This window comes from Halichoerus grypus, chromosome 15 (genome assembly GCF_964656455.1).
Source record: "Halichoerus grypus chromosome 15, mHalGry1.hap1.1, whole genome shotgun sequence".
Taxonomy (NCBI): domain Eukaryota; kingdom Metazoa; phylum Chordata; class Mammalia; order Carnivora; family Phocidae; genus Halichoerus; species Halichoerus grypus.
The window spans coordinates 52471517-52477516 of record NC_135726.1 but is presented as its reverse complement, the minus strand read 5'-3'; positions in this window follow the sequence as shown (position 1 = coordinate 52477516).

Genomic DNA, 6000 nt, shown 5'->3' with positions numbered 1-6000 from the left:
AACAACCTGCATGGAGCCCAACGCAGGACTTGAAGTCACAACCCTGAGATCAAGACCTGAGCTGTGAGATCAAGAGTCAGATCCTTAACCAATACTGAGCCACCCAGTCAGTTAATGTCCCCAAATCAGCCATTTTTAAAATAAACAGCGCAGGGGCGCCCACGTGGCTCAATCGGTGAACCGTCTGCCTTCGGCTCAGGTCATGGTCCCAGGGTCCCGGGATCGAGCCCCGCATCGGGCTCCCTGCTCCACGGGAAGCCTGCTTCTCCCTCTCCCACTCCCCCTGCTTGTGTTCCCTCCCTCACTTGCTCTCTAATAAATAAATAAAATCTTAAAAAAAAATAAACAGGGCAGTAGCATTTAGTACCTTCTCAATGTTGTGTGACCATCACCACCTCTTTCCAGTTCCAAAACATTTCTATCACCCCAAAAGGGAAGCCCTTACCTATTATTATTATTATTATTTATTATTATTATTATTTTTAATTTATTTGACAGAGAGAGACACAGCGAGAGAGGGAACACAAGCACGGGGAGTGGGAGAGGGAGAAGCAGACTCCCCGCCGAGCAGGGAGCCCGATGCGGGCCTCGATCCCAGGACTCCGGGATCATGACCTGAGCTGTAGGCAGACGCTTAATGACTGAGCCACCCAGGTGCCCCTATTATTATTATTATTATTATTATTATTATTATTATTAAAGATTTTATTTGGGTCTGAAAAGACCCTTTGCCCAAATTTGACCATAGTCACAGATTCAGGGCGTTCGAACGTGGCCATGTATTTTGGGGGACCACCATTCACCCCCCTACACTGGTCTTTCAGCTGATTCTGGGGATGCGGGCAGAGAAGGCTCTGATGACTCTTAACACTTCATTCACCACCTTTCTCTGAAATCTGTCCCGGAATGTGCGTGCGGCAGTTATTCCTTACCTCACAGTAATCTTTTGGAAGTCTCTTAGAAGTCCTTTTCCTGACAATCACAGGATCATCCCTTACTCATAAACAAGCTTCCACCAGAGATGAGACACAAACATCAAATAACATCCATAGGAACACTGTACTGGATATTTGCAAAAAGACCCACCCGGGGCTAGATGAGCAGCTTTTTCTCTCATGGGTATTGCCCATGTTGTGAGTCTGGTGAGGGGCTCTTAATACTATGAAACTTTTTTTTTTTTTTTGAGATTTGGAGCCTATCAGTTGTGTTAGTAAGGATGGGCAAGGTTCTGCTGCGGAAATCCAAACTTCCAAATCTCAGTGGCTCATTCATGGGGCAGCAGGAAGCTGGGCTCATCATAGCCGCTAAGGAAGGGACCCAAGCTGCCTGAGGCTCCGCCCCTGGAACCACCTGGCAGTGGTGAGGGAAGATGGAGGATTGCCCCCCAGGCCTTAAATGCTTCTTCCCCAAGGCCATGGACTTCACCTCTGTTGTTTTTCATTGGCTAAAGCTGAGCTTCCAGGAGGATAGAGAGGTGCTATTCTGCCATGGGGCCAGGAGGCGGACAGCTGGAGCTACTCGGGAGACCAGCATTAATGTCTCCCGCACCAGCCTTCCCAAGTTCTCCCAGGCGACCCTCCTTGTTTGCAGGTGCCACGCCACGGGGGCTACAGTAGCCAGCTGAGGGAGGTCCCTCTCGTCTGTCTGCAACCGCAGGGAGCCCCAGTCCCCCGAGGCCTGAGCGGCTGAAATTCACCCCTAGGTTTGCATGGAAGGCCACGCCCCCACAGGCCGCCCCAGCCGTTGCGTGAGTAGAGTGGGCGTGGGGATGCGGTGGGTGGTTGGGGGGCGGTTAGAGAGAGTAATCTGGTGTCTCCGCTTCTAAGGAGCTAATCAAATGCTACCCGGTCGAGGCCCCACCCTACACCTTCTTATAACCTTGATCATCTCCTTAAAGGCCCCCTCTCCAAATACAGCCACATTGAGCAAGGCTAGGGCTTCAGCGTCCGAATTTGGGGAGGACACAATTCAGGCCATAGCACCTACCCTGCTATTGCAGTATTCCCCGTATCCCGTATCATTCCACCGTATCCCCAGTAGATGATTTTGTTTTGTTTTTAAAGATTTTATTTATTTATTTGAGATAGAGCGCCAGAGAGAGAGCACAAGCTGGGGCGGGGGGGGGTGGGCAGAGGGAGAAGCAGTTTCCCCACTGAGCACAGAACCCCACGCGGAGCTCGATCCGAGGACCCCAGGGGATCATGACCGGAGCAGAAGGCAGACACCCAACCGACTGAGCCACCCAGGCCCCCCGCTGCCTGATAGATGATGTGAAAGGTAAAATCTTTTACACAGTCTTTCTTATTTCTTCTGGTGGTTACTCTGTTTCTCTCTCTCTTTTTTTAAAATAATGTTGACATTTAAAAAACAATTTTATTGGGCGCCTGGGTGGCTCAGTCGTTAAGCGTCTGCCTTCGGCTCAGGTCATGATCCCAGGGTCCTGGGATCGAGCCCCACATCGGGCTCCCTGCTCGGCGGGAAGCCTGCTTCTCCCTCTCCCACTCCCCCTGCTTGTGTTCCCTCTCTCGCTGTGTCTCTCTCTGTCAAATAAATAAATAAAATCTTAAAAAAAAAAAAAAATTATTATTTATTTGAGAGAGAGCACAAGCAGGGGGAGGGAGAAGCAGGCTCAGCAGGGAGCCCAGGCACGGGGCTGGATCCGAACCCAGGAACGCGGGATCATGACCAGAGCTGCAGACTGACTGAGCCACCCAGGTGCCCCTCTGTTGCTCTTAAAACATGTCAGCTTTAGGTGTTTTCTGCCAGCTTCCTTCTCCCTTCCCTCTTCCCTACTTTCTTCAGGCTGGTCTTGTCACTTTACATACGATGACAGCCTCTGTGTCTTACTCTCTCAACAAACACTGCCCATTAGAATGTTCTGCAGGGATGGAAATGGTCTCTCTCCTTGCTGTCCCATATGGTAGCCTCTGGACACATGTAGCCACTGAGCACTTACACCCAGGCCCTGGATTTTACTTTTTAATTAATGTGAGTTTAAATTTAAAGGAAGGCACATGTGCCCAGCGGCTGCCATGTTGGACAACACAGCCCTAAACCCTAGATACAGCTCAGGACTTTCCACTTGTTAAAACGATCACAATTACAGGGCGCCTGGGTGGCTCAGTTGGTTAAGCGACTGCCTTCGGCTCAGGTCATGATCCTGGAGTCCCGGGATCGAGTCCCACATCGGGCTCCCTGCTCGGCAGGGAGTCTGCTTCTCCCTCTGACCCTCCCCCCTCTCATGCTCTCTCTATCTCATTCTCTCTCTCGCAAATAAATAAATAAAATCTTAAAAAAAAAAAACAAAAAAACAAGAAAAAAAAAAAAAAAGATCACAATTACAAATCATTCCATTCACTTTCCTCTCCAGACCTCCCACCTCCTGTCAACTGTATTCATGCTCAAGCTGGGTAACTGTGTTTGCTGCTGTAACAAATTATCACAAACTTAGGGGCTTAAAAATAATGCAAATGCATTCTCTTATAGTTCTGAAGATCAGAAGTCTGAAATCAAGGTGTTAGCAGGGTTGTGTTCTTCCTGGAGAGTTCAGGGGAGAATTCATTTCTTTGCCTTCTCCAGCTTCTAGAATCCTCCTGCAGTGCTTGGCTCAAGGTCCCTTCCTTATGGCCCTCTGACCTTTTGCTCCTGTTGTCACATCTACTATTAACTGATCCTCTTGCCTCCTTCTTTGAAAAGCCTCTGTAGCCACACCCTAATTCCTGGAACCCAAGAACACTATATTATGTGGCAAAAGGAACTTTGCCGGTGTGATTAAGGGTGGGGAGATGGGGAGATGATCCTGCATTGTGTGGGTGGCCCGGATGTCATCATAGGGATGCTCATAAGAAGGAGGTGGGAGATCAGAGTGGTAGGAGGGAAGCAGAGTTCGGAGTGGTTCTAGGAAGAGGCCACAAGCTAAGGAAAGCAGCCAGCCTTCAGCCCCTGCTTCTCACTGAAACCCCAAAGAACTGAAAGCAGGTACACTAACAAATATTTCTATATGCATGTTCATAGCAGCGTTATTTTTTTTAAGGTTTTATTTATTTATTTGTCAGAGAGCAAGAGCACAAGCAGGGGGAGCAGTGGACAGAGGGAGAAGCAGGCTCCCCGCTGAGCAAGGAGCCCAATGCAGGACTCGATCCCAGAACCCCAGGGTCATGACCCGAGCCGAAGGCAGACACTTAACCGACCGAGCCACCCAGGTGTCCCAGCAGCATTATTTATAATAGGCAAAGAATGGAAACAATCCTCATGTCCATCTACTGACGAATGAGTGAAGAAAATGTGCTATCTTCATAGAAGGGAATATTACTCCCTTGTAACAAGGAATGAAGCAACGTTAAAACTTGAAAACATTAAGCTAACTGAAATAAGCCAGACACGGAAGGCTACATATTGTAGGATTCCATCTCCCTATGAAATGTCCAGAACAAATCCACAGAGACAGAAAAGAGATTAGTGGTTGCCAGGGACTGGGAGGAGGGGGAGGGGATGGGTGCGGGGAGTTTTCTTTTTGGGGTGATCAAACGTTCTGCTGTTAGTGATGTCAGTTGGGCAACCTTGTGAATATTCTAAAAGCCATTGAATTGTACACTTTAAAAGGATGGATTTTATGGTATGTGAATTACATCTCATTTTTTAAAAAAATCACTAGCATTCTTGTATAACAACAATAATCAAATGGGAAATTAACAGAAAATCAGATAACTTTCCCAAGAGTGATAAAAACTGTAAGGTATCTAGGAGAAAAAACAAAACAAAACAAAACAAAAAACCCCCCCACAAAACTATAAGGTATCTAGGAATTAACCTAATGAAGAATGCACGAGAACTTTCTGGAGATGTCAAATAAAATAAAAAAATCTGAGATGAGAAATGTTATTCAAATTTTATTCAAAAAGACCATTTTAGAGCATGTGACTCTTGATCTCAAGGTTGGAAGTCCGAGTCCCACGTTGAGAGATTACTTAAAAATAAAATCTGTAAAAAAAAAAAAAAAAAAAAAAGACCATTGCTGTGGGGAGGCTGCTCTGACCTCCGAGGTCTGCAAGTGTCTGTAAACAGAAAAGGGCACTGCTTTCCGCTAGCCAGTGGGGTTTGTAGTAGGGGAAGTTGGGTATGTGAGGGGCAGTAAGTAACCAACGTGGTTTGACAGGAAATGTGCCCCCCTGTGGTCAGCAGGTCTCAGGAGAAGCTGACCAGCATTTCAGTTGGGGGAGGGGCTGTTTGGGGCCCGGGGGGAGGGAGGGGAGGAGAGCAGCCTGACCCAGGTTGGTCAGCGCAAGACAGAGGGGTCACCGTGCACACCTGGGCAGAGAGAAAATGCTAGAGTTGTGTCCCAGGACTTAAAGGGCAACCTGAATAAATGCTGGATTGGTGGGTCACGTGACCTGCCTTGTGATTCCTCTTCAGGCGCTAAAATGTCCTGCCACAAAAGCTCATGCTGTATCCTCTCCCCCCACCGCTTCATTGTTGTGGCCCCAGTTGGAACAGGGCCTGACATCGGGTCAGCTCTTGATAAAAATATATTCCTTTTTTTTTTTTTTTTTTAAGATTTTATTTATTTATTTGACAGAGAGACACAGCGAGAGAGGGAACACAAGCAGGGGGAGTGGGAGAGGGAGAAGCAGGCTTCCCGCAGAGCAGGGAGCCCGATGCGGGGCTCGAACCCAGGACCCCGGGATCACGACCCGAGCCGAAGGCAGACGCTTAACGACTGAGCCACCCAGGCATCTCTAAAAATATATTCTTTAAAAAAATATTTTTTTTATTGAGATGTAATTGACATCTAACATTGTGTAAGTTGAAGGTACAACATGTTGATTTGATACATTATATATATACACACACAATTATATATAGTGTTGCAATAGGATTACCACTGGACTCCTAGCTGACCCCTCCATCATGTCACATAATTGCCATTTCTTTTTTGTGGTGAGTACTTGTATATTCTTTTTTTTTTTTAATAATATTTTATTTATTTATTTGAAAGAGAGA